The 23519-nt window shown below is 38.3% G+C and overlaps 1 protein-coding gene across 1 annotated transcript in view; it reads right to left on the bottom strand.

Moving 5' to 3' along the window:
• Nucleotides 1–23519, bottom strand: part of SUGCT (succinyl-CoA:glutarate-CoA transferase) — a 327084-nt gene that overhangs the window by 213184 nt on the left and 90381 nt on the right. The gene's annotated exons all lie outside the window — the stretch shown is intronic.

Genomic DNA, 23519 nt, shown 5'->3' on the forward strand with positions numbered 1-23519 from the left:
GTATGGGTGAAGGTAATTCAGCTGTGCTACCAGAAGGGGTGGAACCTGGCTCCACCTCTCCTAGATGCCATTTAAGAACTGACTGCCATTAAGGAAGGATCTCTTTCTCTGGAGATTGCTTCTTTGTGCAGTTTTACTGTGAGTCTTCAACATCTGTGAGCATTTCCATTTATTATTATTTTTCCATCATGATAATCTTTCTTAACCAAACAGAAGTTTAACCTCTGTTTACTTACTGATTGTACACTTGGGAAAGCCTCTTCTGCTATTGATTTGACTTCAGTGGAAGAGGACAGCACAGCTCATGCACTAATAGTGACAAGGCCTCACATTAATCTCTCAGAGAGAGCAAAACACATCTTCCATTCTCACAGATCAGTTTTCTCATTATCTATCACTGGGAACTCTTACTATATATTTTGTCAAAGTTTTCAAATTCTGTGTGGTGAATTACATCCACTGAAATGAAAGAAACTGCACATGGTATTTAGGTTACCATTTGTTTACTTCCTCTGCATTTCATTTCCTGGAAAAAAAGTATCAGTCAGTGATTATGTTTATGAATGTATTTTTCAGAGATTTAATTAAGCACTTAAGATTCACAGCAAATAAAGATGAAATTCAGCAAACATTGAGACCCAAGCATGCAAAAAATAAAAAATTAAAAATTAAAAAAATTGCACTGACTTGACCCCAGGGCAGTGAAAGTTTAGAAGCATACATAATATATAGGTACTGCATAGTCAAATTAAGAAACTACAGTGAGCAGAGAAAAGGCTGGGGAAAAGAATACAAAAAAGAAAATTGTACGTAATTGCATGAACATTTTTAGATAGATCTACAAATGCAGATTTCTGTCTAACAATTATGACACAGCCTGATCTAACAATATGTAAGAAACATTCACTTGATTTATTTTAGAATGCATGCTTTTTAGTAGTAGTTATGAACCAAAGATGCCAGTACAGCCTTACTACATTCACTTACATGGAAGATCTATTTCCTGACCCCTTATACTCCAATCTCATCTGCCTTCACTGATGCTCTGAAGTCTAAAAGCAACCACATACATTTTGCACCAATTATGGTGTAAACACACATATCTGTGTGAATATGTAACACAATAAAGCTTTTATTGGTACGACCACCTACCACTTCCACAAATTACAAATTCTTTTACACATTATTTTATATTTCCAGTCTGAATGTCTGTTACAGACTGCAAAACCCACAAAGTATGTCATGCACTTATACACAGATCCCACTTTTTCACACTCCAAAATCTATTAAAAATGGTGATACGGGCAAATCTGAAACAGCTTACTATTTATCAGCAACTTTTTTTGAGACTCACATCTATGCAAGAAGGCTGTGATCACACAATAGCTGCATGCCACCATGAGACATGCGTCTGCACCGTGGGCTGCCTGGGGAGCAGCGGAAGTCACTTGAAATTTCAGGGCCTGGCTATTAGCATTTGGGCTTCAGTGGCTTTGTGGAATGTGTGGGAAAAAATGATTATTCTTAATTGCACTGTATGTCTAAAAAGCCAAATCAACAATCATGTCAACCTTACACAACAAAAATGATATCTTAATAAATGCAGCAGTGTCTTTTTCCACAGAGCTTAACTCAAATGTCTTCAGCTGCTATTTTAAGCTTCCCATTACAAAACAACTGATAATTTGTCAGTCACTGTTGCTGATAAAGCAGAAATATCCAAACGTTATTAGCACAATATTGATGCCAACATTTTAGGGTGATAACAATGGTTTTATTCATAACCCATAAGTGTAAGCACACTACAGGTTACCACAGGTTACCGTCTGGTCACAGAAAGCTTCATAATATTATACAATAGAGAGTAAAAGCAAAGTGCAAACAGACTTTAATGAGATTTTGTTTTGATAAACTGCTGTCTATCACATCAAATCACTTCATATTAGTGCAAAAAAGGCACTACACATGAGAGGCAGAAGTCTTTTTACCCTTCCACTTCTGCTTAAGAATGAAGTCTTCTGAGAAGGTTATAAAGAATGTGATCACAGCTAAAACTGCGACTCCTGTGTGCCACATATCCTGAGCAATAGAAAATACCCTTGGAGAAGACAGGGACCAAAAACTTAACAGGAGAATTAGTTCACAGTGGCAAAGATGGGAAGACTGTGCACACAGCAAAGGAGGTTTCAGCATGATTTGATAAGCTTGGAAGAGATCACTTGAAAATTTGCTTTGAACAGTATACATATAGAACAGCATAGTAACACATAGTTGTTGAAAGACAGAAGTCAAGACTCTGAATGCATCAACACCTGTCATCAACTAATGGATGACAAAGGACTTCTTTAAGATTCAGCATCCAATCTGAACGTCCCACCCGGTATATCTAAGATACTTTGTGTGCCAAAACTCCTTAAACATGTGGAATATAGACACTATCCAACTTCAGAGATGTTCTAAGTGGTTTACAAATATTCTCCAAAAATGCAATATAGACTACACAATAAGCATGCAAGAAAAACTTAACTTTGGTTTATTATCAGAGTGATCAAAGACTGGTTTAGATAATTTGAGGCCAAACTAGCCAGTCTATACATAGGCACAGCACTATGTCAGTATCATAGAATCCTAGAGTCATGGAATGCTTTGTGTTGAAAAAGACCTTCTAAAGCCACCTATGCCCCACCATGGGCAAAGACACCTTTTACTGAATGAGGTTGTACCAAAGTCCCACCCAACCTGACCTTGAGCACTTCCACAGATGGAGCATCCACAGCTCCTCTAGGCAGCCTGTTCCACTGCTTCATCACCCTCATAGGGACAGATTTCTACTTTTCATCTATGCAGATTTACCCTTTTTTGGTTTAAACCCTTGTCCCATCACTTCAGGCCCCTAGTAAAAATCCTTATCCATCTTTCTTGTAAACTCCTCAGTGTATCAAAAGGCTGCAATAAAGTATTACAGCAGCCTTCTCCAGGCTAAAATCTAACAGCCTTTCTTCATAGCAGAGGAGTTCTATTCAGCGACATTCAAACAAGTTAGGACTCCCTAGGGGTGTTGGAACCCTCCTCTCCCTCTGGGAACTGGTTTCATGCCTGAGCAACCTCATGGTGACAGTCTTTTCCTTTTGCCCAGCTGGAAGTTGTCCATGTCTCAGTGTGGGCCTGGTCCCTCTCCTCCTTTCACTACCAAGCACGTGCAAGAAAAGCCAGGCTCCATCTTCCTCCATGTTCCCAGCAGCAGCTGTTGGTAGCACACAGACCCCCCTCCGCCTTCTGTCCTTAATGCTGACTAAAGGCAGCTCCCCCAGCCTGCACTAGGGTGCCCTCAACCCACCTGGCACTGTATCCTGTACACAGACTCAGGAGCTCCAAAACAATGGAGGAATATTTATTATTTTGGTTAGTTTTGTGGGTTCAGGCTTTTTTTTTTTCTTTTTTTTTTTAGTATTATTCATTTTGGTTTTCTTCCTTCCTTCCTTCCTTCCTTCCTTCCTTCCTTCCTTCCTTCCTTCCTTCCTTCCTTCCTTCCTTCCTTCCTCCCTCCCTCCCTCCCTCCCTCCCTCCCTCCCTCCCTCCTTCCTTCCTTCCTTCCTTCCTTCCTTCCTTCCTTCCTTCCTTCCTTCCTTCCTTCCTTTCCTTCCTTCCTTCCTTCCTTCCTTCCTTCCTTCCTTCCTTCCTTCCTTCCTTTTTTTCAATCATTTACTGTCCAAAAATAAAAGAAGTCCTTCATGCTGAATATCAGCCTTTTCCTATGAGAACCAAAGTCTTCTGCTTCTCTACAAGAACAAAGATCATTTTGACAGCTCCCCACAGCTCCAGGCAGCTCAGGTCCCTCTGCTGGACTGCTCCTGTTGCCCTGGCACAGCAGCCCAGAGGATGCCAGTTACTTCCCTCCCTTCTTCCTCTTGGTGAAGAAGACATGAGAGGTCTTACTGAGGGAGGGGGAGTGGACAAGAAAGATGGGCTCTTAGGAGCCTTGACTGCCAAAGGACAAATTGCCAGGAAACAAATGTCCCACGTGAGCCTGCAGAGTGGTCCTGAAGTTGAGGCTCCCTCAGCTAAAGGTAAATTTATGGTACAGAAGGTTCAGCGCCAACACTGATGTGCCCATGTGGGGGGAGGTGGTAAGGACCCCACACCATTCCAATGGTAGTGGTGGGTCCTGGGTCTCCTACTACATCACCTAAGAGCAATGATTCGGTGATGGTTCTGCCCTGATGTAGGTTGATCTAATTCCATCTGCTCTTCCTCCACCTCTGCATTAACCTCCATGGGCTCCTCATCATCCTCAGGTGGGCCCACCTCAGTGGTGTGGAGCTTCTCATCAGCTGCGTCATCTTGGTAGGCAGGCAATCCACTGTGCCTCCTCAAAAGAAGAAGCAAGCAGCTCTGAAGCTCAAGGTTAAGACACCAATGGTATCTGTCATTCAGTGATTGGAGTTGTGGACACAGGGTCCCGCTATTTATAGGGCTCAGAACAAAGGCTGTGAGGTTACTTATGACATCAGGAGGCAATGGTGATGGCATTCTAACAGTGTCTCATGGGGATCAAAACATGGCATTGTTAGGAGTTGGGGCCTACAGCCTGAGAGTTGCCACAGTTTTGAAGGAGGAGGAAGGGTGGGAGAGCTGAGAACCACTTTCATTTTTTAAATAATTTCAGCAATACCCCTAAAGACCACAGCAAATGTGAATGATAGAAAAATAGTGAATTCTGAGTTTGGACAAGGGAAAAAAGACCATTTTTGCATACGAAATTAAAATACAAGGTACAGAGATGTAAAGAGGTATTCAAATGTTATTGCAAAAGGCATGAGCTATGCGGTTGCCTGGTGATTACAACTAAGTATATGGAGTGTGATGATGTCTGGCCACATGGCCATCAGATATGTGTCAAGATGCACAACTGACAAGGCTGACAGGATCTGAGGTTAAAGAGTGTCTTTAAATAAGTGGAGATTAATGAAGGTCCACTGGGGCTGTCTCATGATGCCTGTGCTGGGCATTCTTGCTCATACAAGTCTGTCTGCAGACCTGTTTTAGTGCCTCTCCACACTTAGTATCAGCATACTGTTAAACTTGTTAGCCACATGGGGAAAAAGAGAATACTTGGGAGAAAAAACATGCACTGCCTAATGTTCAGCCAGCTGTTGCCCTGCACCCCTAGGTTTCTTACCGGTCAGCAACTTTCCTGCCCCTCTTTTCCATGCCTATATTGCACCATGGGGTTGCAATAATCAAAGTGCAGCACCCCACGTTTATTCTTGCCGTCATGATTTTAGTCAGCCCACTGATTCAACCTATCCATGCCCCTCTGCAATGCCCTCACACAGATCAATAATTCTGTGGTGGTTTCTGCAAACCAGAACAAGCTAAAACAATTCTTTCAAATAAGGTTTTGAAACTTAGAAACTCACCAAAAAGATTAATTCTCACATACTACTCTTTCCTCCCATCTCCACTCTCCAATTTGCAGCAGTCTCTGTTTATGAACAGAATCAATGAATTCATAATCAGCAAAACACTCTGAGACAGTGCAAAGGTCTCCACTTCCATGCTTGAAGTATTTTCCCGCTATCAATGGGTGTGATCCCAGAGAAAAACTGGTCTCTTGCAGGCTCAGAACCACAAAGAAGTTACAATGTTACTTTTAATTTACTGCATAATTTGTCTTCAATTACGCTTCCATGTTTCCAGCATGACGTTCAATTCAACCTAGAGGTCATTCAAGGACAACTATTCTCTATTCTTAAGGCAGATTAAAGATGATTAAGAAGGTGATGTATTCAGAATCTTTCTGACCTGTACAGAGATTCTCTTCTTCTACCAGCCAAATGTACGGCATACACAGATCTTTCATCTCTCTCCATTCCTATCAAACACTGCTTCACAATTTCTAAATAGCAGAAGATCCTCAGGTTTGTTTAGGATCCATAATGGCTACTTTCCTTCCAGATGGAATTAATGTGGCACACTGCTTCTCTGCTTTGACATTGATTTGAAAAAAATAAAAACATCAGCTGTGCTTCAGTACCACTGGATACCTTTTATGCTTTTTTTCCTCTGAGGGAAGGGCAAAATCATTTCATTAAAACTTAATATTTAATCATACTATAACAAATGGGAACATGACCAAGAAGTTTGGTCAGAGGTAGTTCTGAGCAAGACATAAATCATACAGACCACACACTTTGAAACTATTTGCCTACTTTGCACACTCTTGGTTGCAAAGCAAACAGTGAAAATAAAAAATGTAAATTTCATGGACTGTAGTAATATATGCTGAATGCTCCCAATAAGCAAATTGAAGACAGACATTTCAAACAAAGAATTCCCTTTTTTCCTGTTTGTTCTTTTTTCAGCCCACACTACTCAACTCTCTCTCAACTGTCATGGCAAAGGATGCACAAAGTTTCAACTTTACAGCTAAAACAGTCTACCAGGCAGATCGGCATTAATTACGTATGCAGCAATTCAGCTGCAGAGAATGAAGTCTGACTGTGGGCCATGAGGTGAAAAAGGTTTGTAGTGAGACTGGGACTGATGGAAAGCCAAATTCTTTGTGCCCAGCTGATAGCAAATAGCAAATAGCAATAGCAAAGCCAATGAGAACCATTAAATGTAGTCCGCGAAGACTTGCATAAAGGGGCAACAAAGTTAACACAAAATGACAGCATCACACAGGGACATCTGTATTTGGTGATACAATGTCTTGGCACTCGCTCAGGAAGCACAACAGCCTGATTCTGCTCTCCAGACTATGTCAGGTTCCTATCCCACTGATGTCTAATGGGAGAAGTATAAACTGCTTGAAACAAGGGCTGCAAGAAAGGCCTTTCCACTCCAGGCTCAGAGTCCTAACCACTATATTGGAGACAGGAGTCCTCTCAATTGCTTCTTTTATGGACATATAATTTCCACACCATTGACTTCCATATGAAATAGATGCAATACATAGATTAGTAATCTAAATGTATCAGTTAGGCATACTATTTACTCAACATAGCTGTTACTTCATATTCAGCAACATAATGAATGTTAACTTTAGACTGCATGCCTTTGCTTCTACAGATGAAAAGCTTTCTTACCAATCATCTCAAAATAAAATAAACAAACAAAGAAACAAGCATAAAATACAATAAAACAAGACAATGTGGTTTCCTACTACAAACATGAGGTAGGAAAAAAAAAAAAAAAAAAAAAAAACACACATGCTGCAAGGAAATGCAATAATTTCCTTTGTTTTCCAATCTGAGCATAATATATGTCTACCCTTGCCACTCAAAAATCCATTTAAAACCTCCTGGAAGAGCAGTATACCACTTTAAAGGGAAAACCTGCCACTTTCCCAGATTTCTAAAATATTAAATACTTAATCTATACCTCAATTAAAAATGTCTGATTCTGCAAACTGGCATTAAAGCCATTCTTTACTATTGAAAAATAAAACATCAGGCACAGAATCACATCCTCCATTGACACATTAGTTTTCCATTAACTTTTCAACAATAGAATCACACACACACAGATGCACACACAAAATAAATAAACTTTAATTGCAGTATCACACTGGAGCCAGTGTAATTAATGTTGTGTCAGCATTTCCATTTAAGCCACTAGTTTCAAGAGGTTTATAGCACAGCCATAAAAATTCAGTTAAGTTGAAATTAAGCAAACAAGGTCTTATACAGCAAGCAACATTTAAGTATATATACAGACAGCAGCCACTTACTACTTATATGGGAATTAACACAGACGCTTACTGATTTTAAAGGGCACTACAGAGCTATTTTTTAAGTAATATTTTTCTCAACTTTCATAATAACCTTTCAAAAGCCTCAATCCAAGCTATGTTTCCTTACTCTTTTCCCTTCTCACACAATACTTCACACAATTTTAAGATGGCAAACTGCTCTGTTGTTGTTTTTTAACTATTAAATTAAAGAATGCAATGAAAACATTTCTTCTGAAAAGCAACACATGCAAACACAGTCTGATCCTGATACAGGCCTTCAGGCATAACTGAAGTAGAAATGATAAATGCTTCTTGTACCTTCCAAAAATCATAAGATATAGCTGTATGGAAAATATGAGTAGCCAAATAGGAGGTTTTAAGAGTGCTATTTAGAACCTAATTCTAAACAATATCCTAATTCTGCTTTCAGCAGAAACCATGAGAGCAAGATTTGTCTCATTATTTTTGTCCCTTTTCCCTCCCTGCTCTTTGGCTTTAAGTGATATTGTGGTACATTTTCCAAAGGTCAGCTCTGTATACTGACTGCCTTTTTGGTAACCCAGAATGAGCCCATTAGCCTGGCATTTCAAGCTGCAAACAGATGACGCAGTGCAAGCAAATGAACACTCACAGGATGGGCAGCCAGTGCCATTAACTTAACAGTCTTTATAACCTCCTGTCCTTCTGCAAAGGAAGCTCACTAAAAAGGCTGAGCTGAATATTTTGTGGGCTTGCCTAACAACAGACCAGCCAAGAAGAGCAAGGGATCAAACTATCACTGACGCTGGTGTGAATCAGCACAGACACCAGTCAGGACTTAACAATCACAGTGTGGCTGAACTGGCGAGGCTTCACAGCTTGGCACTTCCACAACTTAAAATAAACAGAACTTGTAAGTGAAATCTGCCATTTAGCTGCAGAGCAGGGTGGGAACAGACAGAGAAACAACACTTTATTTCCACAATCTGCCTTTGCCCTATTTTGGAGATTTTTTTTCAATTCATCTCTCAAACAATATGTGGTCCTACATACTATTCAGTAGGCACAGTATGGTGAACTAAGAATGGATTTCAAATACTTCAGTCATGACTCTTCTGTTTACTTAATTTGTGGTTTTAAGTGAGACTAACTAAGGTTTATTGCTTGCAGTTTGTTTAAGTTGAAAATGCTACTTTATCTCTAATCAAGGATTTAGAAATTGCAATCATCACACATTCAGGATGCCCACTACTTTTAGTCCTAAATTTATGCCAGAAAAGCACTGACAGACCATAGGAATAATGCTAGTGAGATCAATTTTAAAAAGAAAAAACAATAATAGTAATTATTGACGAGTGGAGAATTTACACTTTTAAATCAGAAGTCCTTTTCCTCTTAATCTCCCATTGTGTTTACAATAGCCTTCCTTAGGACCATAAAACAGTCTTCAGTTCTTCTCTCACATCCTTTTATTGTTCCCCAAAAGTCTGAAAAATACTGATATCTTAAATCACAGTATTGTAGTTTCAATCATTATCTAGTTCAAATTTAGCATTATTTCAATTGCTATAGTTTGCAAATATCTACAATTATAAATCTAGATGTAATATCTTTTGCCAATTTTAAACTGTACTGATCAGAATTTAACTGGTTTATAATTAAACAATTATTTAAATATTTAACCAGTATTTAATTTTCTCATTCTGGCAACCAATCAGTCAAATTATCTACTAAAAAAAGAGCTGAGGAAATCTCATAGAAACGAGAGGAAATATCACAAAATGGCCTAGGTTGGAAGGGACCATATAGATAATCTAGTTCCAATCCTACTGCTGTGGGCAGGGTTCCCATCCACTACATCAGGCTGCCTAGGGCCCCATCCAAACTGGCCTTGAATGCCTTCAGGGATGGGGCAAGTTCTTGGGGCAGCCTGTTCCAGTGTCTCACCACGCTGAGTAAAGATTTTTTGCCTAACATCTAAATTAAATTTACTTTCTTTTAATTTAAAGCCATTCCCCCTTGTCCTATCACTAGTGGCCCATGCAAAAAGTCAGTCTCTCTCATGCTTATATGCTCCCTTCAAGTACTGAAATGCCACAATGAGGCCTATCCAGAGCCTTGTCTTCTCCAAGGTAAACAAGACCAGTTCCTTCAACCTTTCCTCATAGGAGAGGTGCTCCAGCCCTGTGATCATCCTAGTGACCCTCCTCTGGACTAATTCTGAGAGCACTACATCTTTCTTGTGCTGGGAGTCTCAGGCCTGGACCCAGTACCAGGGATCTCACAAAAGCTGGGTAGAGGGCGACAATCACCTCCCTCTCCCTGCTGGCCACCCCTCTTCCAATGCAGCCCAGGATACTGTCAGGCTTCTGGGCTGCAAGTGCACACTGATGACTCACGTCCAGCTTTTCATCCATCTGGACCCCCAACTTCTTCTCCATGGGGCTACTCGCACTGAATTCTTCTCCTAGCCTATAAAAGCTTCTGGGATTGCCCCAACTCAAGTGCAGCCCTTTTGAATCTCATTCACTTAACACTGGCTCACTTTTCAAGCTTGTCCAGGTCCATTTGGATGGCATCCTTTCCTCCTGTTCTACCAACTGCACCACTCAGCTTAGTATCACCAGCAAACCTGCTGAAGGCACACTCAGTCCCACTATCTATGCTGCAGTCTCAAGACAAATCCCTGGGGGACACCACTCATCACTGACATCCACCTGGACACAAAGATGTTGACCAAAACACTCCATCTGTGAGCATTCAACCAATTCTTTACCCACTGAATAGCTCACCCTTCAAATCGATCTCTCTCCAATTTGGAGATAAGAATGTGTTGTGGAATATTATTAATATTAAATTGATATTAAAGGCCTTGAGAAATCCAGGTAGATATTGTTTGTTTGTTTTTTTAACAAAGACCTTTGCATATATGGTTCATAGAATGCTTTTGGATAATAGCTATCCTTTATGAAATAACTTCTTCTAGAGAATGAACACAGCATAAAGTGTGCTTTACTCACTGCAGACTAAAATCTACATCAGCTTTTTATCAACACAGCTCCATCTCCTTGCACTCCCCATCCCAAAACCTGACTGAGATATCAATGCTTGTAAAACTGTAGAGAAGGCAAAGGAGAAGTAGGGATGTAGGGAGGGAATGTAGAAAATCCTACCTGTCAGAAAATATCCCATTTTTTTCCCTGCAGGCTAAAAAGGAAAAAATAAAACAAACTTTGTCAGTCTTCAATCACAGGTGCCTCATGCTGTTCTTCAATAAGAAAGCTTAATTCTTATTAATTACTAGGTTTGTTTCAAGGCTTTCATCTTGCGTTAATTTTGAGGACCTCTGCACAACTTCTGCTTCTCTGAGATGTCTTGAAAAAGAGAATGTGAACATCCAAATGATTATTCTGATATCACCATACTGAAAAAAAAGAGCCTGGATTTATCTAGGGCAAGATCCTGACTCTGAAGATTACTAGGTGCCATAGAGGTTGATCTTGTTGTTATGACCAGATGATTTACTTTCCCTGCCAACCTAAACCCTTGTCTTTCACATTCATCAATGGTAGCTGCAACTTAAAAGGTTAAGAATCATGACTGTATTTGTCTTTGTCAAACACCATGGCATTAGGAAGAGCAATTATGCAAAGTTACTGCATTTTTGCCACAGAGAATTGCTAATGGTTATGCAACACTGCACCAGCATTGCCTCCCTCATTAACATATACTGCTTCTACTATGAAGCAGGAGAAAACAGGGAGAAGAAGAGAAGGGCTGTGTATGTTTATAAGGGCACTATTGCTTCCCCAATAAGGTGCTCATGAAATTGCTAGGATGTTTTACAGCTTCCTTTAACTATGCTACCAGAAAGTAAGACATGGAAAGGAGTAACAAAATTCATTGCAAACCAGAAACTGTTCTCAGTAGCAGTGGAATACTGGTTCACTCATTTTCCTTCCAATACACTCTTACTTTCAGAGTTACAAAGCTTGGTCATTTTGCTAGATACCGACAAAGCTGTATTTAGAATTTGAAAGACTGCTAAAGTTACAAGGTATGTGTGTCAGTTTTCACATAATGTTATGTACTGAAGCATAAGACATTTTAGACAAAAACTGCATTTCTTCAGCTACTTGATCCATGTTTCCTTTTCTTTTCAAAATCTGCTCAAGTTAAATATAAATATACCAAGTGACCAAGCAACCTTAAGCTGCCATAGAATCTGGCTTCAAATTCATCACAGGTACAATCCAACACTGGATGCCACAGAGAATGTGAAGTTAACTAAAATGAGTGAGTCACTTATTTATCAACTCATAGCCTCAAAAAACCAATGGAGTTTTTAGAGGACGAGATTTGTATTTTTTTCATGCATAAAGAAAAGCCTTGTATAAAAGAGGAGGATAGGATAGTCTTTCCCTCCCCATGCAAAAAGCCCATTCAAAATCTTTTTGATTGTAAAACTGGACGAACAGGAGAAATTACAGAAAAAAAAAAAACTGTAGTGGCGTATGATTGACTACCTTGAGTGTTTTGGGCAGTCATTTGTTTACTTCTACAAGAGATTCCAAAGAAACAGGTTGGCTCAGGCTAACTGCCTTTGTATCTGTCCAGTTTGTAAATAGACTGCAGAGTGTGAACTAAGATACATCTTCCTAAACTGCTGCAAGTGCACTGATACTAGCAAATAAATACACAAATTGAATACTCTGTTAATAATACCCATGCTGGTACCTAAGGCTGTTTGGATTATACCTTCTTGGACAGCAGTGTAACTCCATTTGTAAAGCAGCAGTCATCCCCTACTTCGATGCATTTGAAAACATGCTGCCAGTCTGCAACTCACTTTAGGAATCAAAAAGTCAGAGAACAAGGAGAAAGAATTCAAGACAACCATGATTTCAATTGCTGATTTTCTACATTTACATTTCTACACTGTCACATACAAAATACAGTCAACAAAAAGACTGACAGCTTCAGCAAACTATGACTTGTTTTCCCTTTCTCCTCTCACATCATCTAGAGGGATGTAAACTGTTGTTTGTTTGTTTGTTTGTTTTTTTTAAAAGAGAATGATGTCCAGATTATCTCTATGTAAAACATTCTTCCCCTGTATCCCTCTTCACAGACTTTTTATCCAGACAACCTGAGTCTGCCTAACTGGCAAACTCAAAAAGACAAAATGACAAAAGCCAAGTAAGTTATTTAGTTGCTTCAGTTAAAAACATCTTTGTGCAGTAGCCTGAGGATGAAGTTTTCCCACAATACACTGCAGAAAAATTCATACGGTGAAGTAATTTAGCAAAATACCTGCAAGAACTCTCTGTGTTTATTCCAATGCCAGGGTAGACACAATGCTTTGGTCTGATTTGAGCATGAATTTACAAGAAGGATTCTTGTACTTGTTCTTAGAAAAATAGGTGCTCTGCAGTGGAAAAGAAATTGTATCATACAGAAAACTTGACTGGAAAAAATAAAAATAAAAAATAGAGCAGCTGAAAAAAATGACACTGTCACAAGTAGGTCTGTCACAACAGCAGAGAAGTAAATACTGTAATATGAACGGAACACATTGCATCAGAAATTCAGAAGGAAATCCCTAGTCTTGGAACTTGCAGTCTCATGCTCAGATGGGGAAAATCAATGGTTGCATATGCCTGTGATTCAAGGAGGGACACCAAGATGGGAAAGGCAGCAGCTTCCCTTTGCTAAAAGACAAACCCAATCAATGCTTCACTACAGAGACTACAGGAGAACTATAATAGTGAAAGGGTTGCCAAATAAATCTGCAGCAATGCAACTCCAACATTCAACAATTCTCTAAAGCAATATCTTGATGGTTGAATTGTATTACGGATCTACCTCAGCACTATCATTCCACATAGCTATTTTCCCTGCCACCCTATATAACACTATCATTCATAGTAACCAAACCGTTGGGTTTTTTTTTTGTTTTTTTTTTTTTTTTTCTCTGAATAGCTCAAGACTTTTCTTTTTCATGTGTAAACCTTTTTCTGTGATATTCTCACTTCCACTGAGATGCAAAAGATTTATCACTGAACACTTCAGTTCCTTTGTCTCATGGGCTGCAATTTTTCAGACTGCGGGTCAGGGACCTTTCCATTTCACTGCAGCACTCAAGAGACTAGTTTATCTGGAATGTGCATTTCCCATACCTTCAGTTATTTCTATTCAGAGAAAATTTAAGCTACCATTCAGAACTGGCTCGAGCTCCACCTGTTGCGAAAAAACAAAAAGATACATGATTTTACACTTATCTCCTCACCTTTCAGTTTACCCACTGCATGCCTCCAAATCTCAAAGACAGAAAGGGTGCAACTGATTTGAACACCCTTGTTTTTATTCCTGCCACTGAATGAAACAAACTACCTCTGAGAAAATCACCGCTCTTGTTCTCTTAGGTCAGCTTCACCTTATCAGATACCAGGTTTTACTGTTGACTGTTGGCAGGTCATCTCTGGCTTCTGAATTGCTAAAGACTGAAAACTGATAAAGAACTGCTGATCCTTCCCTTTGGAATCCCTGGAACAATGTCCTTAGGCTAAAATTTCCAAATAAGATTTGAGGTCATTGCCATTTCTCTGCCTTTTTTCTCAACCACCTGGCATCCTACAGAGTAGGATCTTACAGTGCTTCTGCTATCCTCATTTCCAAGAATGAGAAGTTGAAGTCTTTTAAGAAAAGTAGAATTCAATTATCTATGGATATTCATAAAGCTCTGCAATGCTTTTATTATTCTGTGTTACTAGTACTAATAACTATTCCCTTTATCAGTTAAGTTTTTTTAGTTGCTTGGTGGTTTCTTGGTTGTTGTTTTTTTGTTTTTTTTAATCAAGTCTGTGTAGAAATATACCTATTACAGCATACCTAGGATTTTTATAAATCCTTGAAATCCAAGCATCATACTGGTTTCTCTTCATAATTCCCCGTTTTTATTTTAACAGAATGTTGCACAGCAGAATTTTAAGGACAACTTTTGAAAAGGAATACTATTTATTAGGATTTGTTTTATTTCAATTGGCAAGAAAACATAAAGACAACAATTACGACTGTTCTAAAAAGTCTATTCACAAAATAAAGGCAAGTATTAAAATAAAATCATTGTTCTGTTTTCAGCTGCTAAGAGCTGTGTAACTCGTCGGTCAGGATCAAACCACCAATGTCTACTCACAAAAGGGTATGGTTATGTAAAATTAAGGCTGGCACTGCCTTATGCCCAAATACTTGAGGTTTGGATTTCCTTCCTCATATCATTTTAAGCCAGAGAACAATAGAGCACATTAAAATATAAAAGCATTTAAATCTTGTCTATTGTGAATTTTCTTGGCTTCCTCCTTCAAGCGTTTACATACAATGCTACAGCACTGACTGATGCCCCAAAGTAACCAAATCTTGCTGTTTCCCATATATGCTATGTTATCATTCAAGGCTGAATGAATCTATTTTTTTTTTTTTTTTTTCCCATGGAATGATAACAAAGTGAATTTTTTTTTAATGTCATTCACATGTCTGTATCAGATTGCATAGCATAAAACTGTTTATGATTAAAAACTGGTAGATTATTTTTCCCCAAACTTATTCTAAATTGTTTTCAAATGGAAAGATAAAAAGATATCTGGAAAGAACCTTCCTCAGCATTACCAATCCCTTTGTTCTTCTCATTTTATGAAGATTACATGACTGAAATTCTGCACCAGATTCTCTTCAGTCACTGAAAACCAGTTTGGCTTTTAAAGTCAACAATAAAAGGACACCATTTTATAAATTAAAACCAACTTACACACCTCTAGACCTCTTTTTTATTATAGTACTGGTGAATTAAGATATAGGAGCATCCAAAAGAAAACTATGAAGAAGATGAATAAAGATATAAAATAAGATAATAGTTATTAGTGAGAAATTCTATATCATAGAAAGTTTTAAAGTTGCACATTTTCCAGAGGAACCTGAATAATGCCATTAACTTGTATTAAATAAGGGAGTTGGACAGCATACTTTCTTTTCTGTGGGATTTCAGCACCAGACTGAAATGTACCAGGAAACTTAATGTAGCTCTAGGTGTACCCAATAGAATCAACAGATTATCTACTAGTCAGCTATACAAATGGAAGTAATACTCAGTGCTTCTGGGAATTCACAATAGGAGGTACAATAAAGAAGCAGAAATCATCATAAAAATCATAAAACATTTTGCTACATTTAAATAGGGTTGGACTTCCTCCATTTTAATCTTTAACTTTCCCTAATCTTTTCTCTATCCCTCTTATTTTTCTTCAGTTGTCTTTAACTATATTTCATTACTGTTTTCTGTCAAGCAAGTCCATACAGATGCCAGTGTTGTATAATCTTCATATTTTTAGATTTTTTTCCGCCTATCAGTAATTATTTTTTATTGCTCACAATTCCAAATGTTTAAAGCAAAAGCATTAATCTTCTATAGAAGAAACAGTGAAAGTGAAAGAAGAATACAGCATTGCTGCACAGAACATACGTATTTCCTTTAAGTATCTAAGTTCCGTATATCAATGCTGCATAAGGAATAGGCTGCCATGCAAGCCAATCCACATTATCTGATTCTATTGTATTTGTACTCTTCATGGAAAAACAGACTTCCTAATCAGAATGAATTTCACACTCTCTTATTTAATAATTACATATTTTGCCCTCAACTTTCTTTTCAATACACAAAAGAACATATTAATTCCAGTTTGCTTTCAATAATGCATAATACCATTGTGCAATGTGAAAAACATTGTTTTGGTGTTTTTTGTTTTTTTTTTAAGTAGCTATTTTTGGTGGCAGCTAAATCTGAAGTTAAAAATCAAAGTGTGCTTCCTCTCTATAGAAGAAATTTCAGAGACGGAAAATCTTCCCACCCAGATTTTCCACAGTGAACACAGCTCAGGAGATACTATACTTCAAGGGTGGAGATATAAAATGCTTCCTCTTTGGCCACGCTATCATCAAGATAATAATTGCCATAGGAATTCATCTAATCTCACTATTTAGGAATCTTTCTGAAATATGTATTACACACAGAATGTATGAACAAATACATTTGTTTGTTTGTTTTGTTTCTTGTTAACATGGAGCACTAATAGGCATTGGGTGATAGCAGCTGGCCTAACCTGGATGCCAAAGATTGATTTAAGGATATATGTTCTATATTACTTACATAAACATTTATGTAAGATGTTAAAACTTAATTTTTCAAAATAAATATTTTTCTCTGACTGTTTGTCTCAAATACTATATCAAGTTATGTTAAACAAACAAAGTATGTTTAAATAAATGGCTGATCAGCAATTAAACATAAGATTTCTAGCAGAGCTTCTTTCATGTGCTTCAGGAGGAATAAGTACAACCGGTTTAGTTTATGTGGTAATCCAAACTGGCAGGAAAACCAAACACTATTTTATTTCATCAAGGTAAATGCAGCTACAGACGCTTGGTGGCAAGGACAAAAAGTCAGAGGAAAATTCAGTTCAAAGTTCTTAACAGATACAATTCTGCTGATAGGTCCAGATTTTGTACAGGGACACGCATCTTAGTTAAAGAGAGTCTTCCATTATTTAAAATAAATAAATAAAAAATAGTTCCATCTTAGAATGACTAAAGGTAGCACTAGGCTTAACATTTCTTAATTAAAAACAATATCTTTCTCCTGTTCAGGCTGTGAATCTCTGTACCTCTGTCTGTTACTCACGTATGAGAGGAGTCTCCAGTGCTACTGTAATACAAACAATACTACCGAAGGTTCTTGATTCATCTCATGTTCTGACTTTCTTAGAAGTCAAGTAATCTCCCTCTAACCCGACACTTCACTTTTACCAACGGTATAGGAAACGAATCCAAGCCCTTTCTGACAGTGAAGCTATGGTAGAGCAATGTTTGTGATAGTAGAGCAGCCTACAGTGTAAAACAAAAAAATGGAGCTCCCACAATAGTTACATGCCATCAGAGTAACTGCACTCGCAGTACAACCATTTACAGCAGAGCTCCTGCCAATCTGGTCATGTCAGTTGAACTGCAATTTTTTTCTCACAAATCTCAACAATATAACTAACTTTCAAGTATTGCCAAGCTTGGTTTGTGAAGCAATTGCGAAGACCATCTTTTTCCATGTCTCCATGTGATATCAGTTTTCTGTGAGATGGAAAGGTTATTAAAAATCTGTCAGCCCAAATGCTTCGTTGTCAACTGGAGGAAAACACTACCAAAAAAAAATAAAAAAATACAGAACAATAGTCAAAGGAAAATGTCGCCACATTTCTGCCATAGGAAGAAGGATTAGGGGGTGTGTAGTAATTTTTGTATTATCAGTATTTTTAAATTAACAGTGTCCTGATTGCATTAATTACAAGAAACATTTGAGTCAACTGTTCCTGGCTTGGATTAATTTCATGATTCAAATTATACTGAATTTACAACACATTTGTGTGTGTTTCACATTGGGACAATTTTCATCTTAGTAATTTAAGAGCTACAATCTGTTTCATTTGATTGTATTCCATTATGCTTTGTTCTCATATAATAACTACCCTTCAGACTTCAAAAGACTTATCACATTGAGCTGCAGTTAAAAATAAGAAAGACCGACTTCAAGAGAGTGTGACAGAGCTGGATTTTCTTGTCTAATTTATTCATGAAGAAAGCACTTGGGGCCACTCTGTTTTACACACCTGCAACAAACTTGATAGAGAAAGTGTGGAAGTTTTTTTCCTCTTGGACATATGTCAGATATGAAAGAAATGTAATTGCTTGATGCAAAAATAACACCGTTCTACACAACTACATAATTAATACAAAAAGGTCACAAGTTAGTAAAATTTACCAGGAAACTGTATCAGCCCATGTGGATCTTTCATCTACCTATTTCCACTGCTTTGAAATCACACCAGTTCATTCACTGTGGATTAGATGCTCGACAAACTCTCACAGTCAGTACATGTTATAAATCCAGAACAGCCAGACAACCCAAGCTATACAATGTCCTGAGCTAATTTCTAGATTCACAGATCACCATGAAATCTCGACATCACTTCCAAAATAATGATTTTTGTACAGCAGTCAAAACTTCTGAGAAGGCTCATACGCTTTTTGGAATACAACTAGGCCACAGAATCAGATGAGGACACTTACATGCCATCTTAATAAAAGCTCACCTACCACATCTAAAAATGCATCAGCTTGGATGCTTACAGCTAGTTAATGATTCACAAAAATAACTACATCATTTTATGAATTCCTTCCTGTATCATGAAACACTATTTATGACTGTAACTTCAGACTGGACTGGAAACCTATATGCACACTCTTCCCATGAGGCTGAAAAGAGCATCGTGAACAATTTCCCCATTGCATACTTTTCTCCTGGTAAAACATAAAGCTGGCTGTGAGATTAAAAGGTCAGAACAACTGCCTGTCTGAATCCATTCAGCCAGTACTGAGACAGTGACATTTCAACTTCAGATGAAATCATTTGTTTATGAGTTATATTTATAGGTGTACCTGGATACAGAGAATATAAATATATAAATAGATGTGCTTTAAGAAAAGTATACTCCCTTACATAAGGGACTAAAAATCCACAGCAGTAGTCACTCCTATGCCTTACTGAAACACAGTATAAGTGTTTTGTATTATCATTTTGGGGAAGGACTTAACAATATTTTTTAGTGTTCAGAATTATGCTACACTATTAAGTGGAGACAGTTCCAAGGACCTGGATGACCTATCTAAAATCCATGGGATTTTACTATACAGTGATATAATGTTCTCTCAAAAAATATTACTCTCTAAAGAGCCTGATAAATGTGTATCTTTGGCTCTTTTTCCTTCCTGTTTAAAACTGTACAGTTTCCATACTCCTCGGATAAACACTTCTTTAAATTTCATGTTTTCATATCCAACTATCGAACATTTCTACACTTTTAAAATCCATTTGGTTGTCTGCAGTGACTACACAGATATCACTAGATAACAGCTATTTCTTGCTTGATTAAAAGATTAGCTGCTCCTAAAACATCTAAATCATGCAACCCTATCAGATAAAATCACAGTTCCTGTTCATGTTTTATTTCATCTTGCAATACAGTATCTTAAATAAATTGTACCAGACTGCATACTCCGGATAAGTCTACATACATTTTTTTTTTTCAAACTGACAGCTCCTGTTTTATTTATTAGTGTACAAAACTTGCATGGGAGTCTTTAATTTTAGACATAAGGCATTCAATGATGTTTGGCTCATCCACATCTCTGCATTTTCTGCCAGGTCAGCAGCAGAAGGCCTTGCACTTTTTGTATAAAACCTGATAAAATTATGGAAAATGACAGCAAAGAGATAAATTAATGAATTTTATACGTATGTTAAAGAATTATACAGTCCTAAGGGGACAAAAGAAAATAGGAAAATATGTGCAAGAAAAGGGGCATGCTATAAGGTACAAAAAAATTACTAGAAATAAGTATATCAGAGGGAAAAAAAAATTATACAAAATACACAGATAGAAAATATAAGCATTTGAGAACAATCATTTCTTAGGCTGCAGCTTTATGCAGTCACCTCTAATGGACTGGAAAGATGAAGTCCAATCTGATGTGTCCAATGAAAAGCACATGGTATTCTCAGCTGGGTCCACAGAAAACAATGACCCTCAACATTAAAACCACAGTTTGGAAAACTAGCTGCTCTGTCACAGAGCAGACAAGCACCTATGCTGTTAGGGAACTGAATTTTCTCTTGCCCCGACGTGTGGCCATCTTATGGAGCCAAGGTGAATCGCTGCTGATAACTTTTATGGTCAGTCAGGTTTATCACAAAAAACAGTTTATGCCTACAACGCTACTTTCTTTCTCTTCCACAAACATTTACTGTAACTATTCAGAAACCAGATCTATTCTACAAGAATTCTGTTAATTTTTCTACTTGGAATATGGTAAGCTAATCAAGAAAATCCAGTTTCATCTGTATGATGTATTTAAACTAAAAATCAAACATATCGTCCTCAGCTCTGGTGTGGCCGCACCTTGAGTACTGTATCCAGTTTTGGGCCCCTCACTGCAAGAAAGACATCAAGGTCCTGGAACGTGTTCAAAAGAGGACAACAAAACTGGTGAGGGGTCTGGAGCACAGGCCGTATGAGGAGAGGATGAAGGAGCTGGGAATATTCAGCCTGGAGAAGGGGTGATTCAGGGGAGACCTCATTGCTCTCTGTAACAACCAAAAGGGAGATTGTAGTGAGCCGAGGGTTGGCCTCTTCTCTCATGTTGTTAGTGATAGGACTAGAGGGAATGGCTTCAAGCTGCGGCAGGGGAGATTCAGGTTGGACATTAGGAAATATTATTTCTCAGAAAGGGTGGTCAGGCACTGGAATGAACTGCCCAGGGAGGTTGTGGAGCCTCCAATCCCGGGGGTGTTCAAGGAACAACTGGCTGTTGTGTTGAGGGACATGGTTTAGTGGGAGCTATTGGTAATAGGTAAACGGTTGGACTGGATGATCTTTTAGGCCTTTTCCAACCTTGGTGATTCTATGATTCTATATTTAAACATACAAAATATCAAGCTGAGGACAACAACATCTGAAAACCAGTTGAACATTTTCTTTAAAAAAATTGTTTTAACATAATTATCAGGAGCTATGCTGAACAATTTTCTCTGCTAATCCAATCTCTATTTCTGCAAGTGCACTGAGCGGTATGGCAGCTGTCATCCAATACATATGTTCAGAAAGTAGGACTAGCAGGAACTTCTGGGACTGAATTTTGGTCCTACTGAAAACGTTTACTTTTCAGCAGAAAAGCTCACTGTAACACGCACTGCCGAAAAACAAGTTAAGTTTCAAAATGAAAAATGAAAGTTGCAGCAATTTTGAAACACGGGTCATTTTGACTTTTTCAGAGGCAAACGTTTTTATTTTGAAACTAACTTCCATTTTAATTTCCTTCATATTTAATAGTAACATTTGTTACAAAATGGAAAAACTAAAATCAAAGTGAAACATTATTTCACTAATTTTAGTTTGTGGAAAATAGTCCTTTTGTTTGGGAGCAAGGAGTCATGGAACTAAGAAATGGACTTTATTTCTGTTGAGACAAAAGAAATTCTGAAATTGCAAGATCTTCACCACATGAAAGGATTCAGATTCTTTACAACAACCCACACTAGGTGATAAACTGCTACAGATAAAACACTGGAACAATCAACCCTGGCACATAACCAGCATAACACAGAACTTCAGCAAAGCATGTTGGAGTGCCGAAGGGAGCATGATTGTCCCACACTGCTGTGTGTGCAGAAAGCCTCAGCCTCCACATGCTCCTGCATGCTAAAGGGATAGTGCTGCTTGCAATTCTCCTCTCCATGCTACCTGCAGGTTAAAGCTATCAAAAACTTGAGCTCTGGCAAATACAGCTGGAGCATCACACCATGCAGCCCTTTCACACTGCAGAGTGGAAGAACAGCAGGTCCCCAGAATCCAAGCCCTGCCATGCTAATGGCTTTCACACCCCAGCATGCAGAGCCAAGATGCACAACTAAATCACAGTAATGCTGGAGCAGGGATCTGGCTCACACCTCGAGTAACTCCTGATCTTTATTGCACTTTGTTTCCAAAGGGCTAGAGTCACATTCTTATTTCCCATTTGTTCCCTATAAAGTCTCCATTCAAAAATGCATTACTGAAACATTGTCATGGAAACAGCAAAGAGTAATACTTTACTTCCAAAACAATCCTGAAGAGGTTTAGGCAGTTCTTCTCAGACCATAGCTGCTATATGTTTTCAGGCACAGCCATAACAGACGTCACAGGTGATTAAAGAGAATCTCTCCAAACGTTTTTATACAACACGTATGGTGACTCTCTTCATACTACAAAAGGGTGGGGAGCCTCTTTTGTCTTCCTGTCTCCTCTTCCTCATCTGCCAATTACTTCTACCTACTCTTCTCTCCTAACAACTCCTTATATGGTGCACATAATTTTACTGCCTTTGCCACTCTGCAGCAATTTTTAAAATTGCACTACAATCAGCCACTGCCACTTGCATTGCTTTCCACACAACATAATACAACAAGACTAAACGCAGCACTTCCTCTGAACTGATTTTTCCCTTCTCCTGTTGCTCCATATAACACCAGAACTGAAGGGAGCAAGACCTTTTACTTACCTGCAGCTCTGGCTTCAGGATTGTAGGATGTCAGGTCTAAAAAGGACTTTGAGAGGTCTGTAGTCTCTTCCTCCTGCTCAAAGCAGGCCACTGATGAGCTCAGAACAGGTTACTTGGAGTTCTGTTGAATCTCTTATTGAAAATCTTCAACAACAGATGCTACACAACTCATTTCACTGGCTGTTCTAATAGTGAAAACAAATGCCTTGAATACATTTTCTCCCTGAAACAGCTCCTTAGGCCAAGAAATCCCCCTAACAAGGATCACAGAATCACAGAATGACCCAGGTTGGAAGGGACCTCAAGGATCATGAAGCTCCAAGCCCCATTGGATAGGTATAAAACCTATTCTTTAACTACCATGCAGCTGACCTTACCAAAACAATGCAGTGCTGCCTGATGGAGGAAACCAAACAGGTTGGTGACTCTTTGAGAACTTTTAACAAGACCTCTGTTAACTTGGTGACTGACTTTGAACAAGTCACTTCATTTTTGTCTCTGCTTCCTTTTTTAAGAATAAAGAGATTTATTCTGGAAAAACTTTTGATGTTTAGTTCTGTGTCTATGTGTATGTGCATATCTCCTAACTTAACTTCAAACTGGAAGGCAG

The sequence above is a fragment of the Excalfactoria chinensis genome, chromosome 2 (genome assembly GCF_039878825.1).
Source record: "Excalfactoria chinensis isolate bCotChi1 chromosome 2, bCotChi1.hap2, whole genome shotgun sequence".
Classification (NCBI taxonomy): Eukaryota; Metazoa; Chordata; class Aves; order Galliformes; family Phasianidae; genus Excalfactoria; species Excalfactoria chinensis.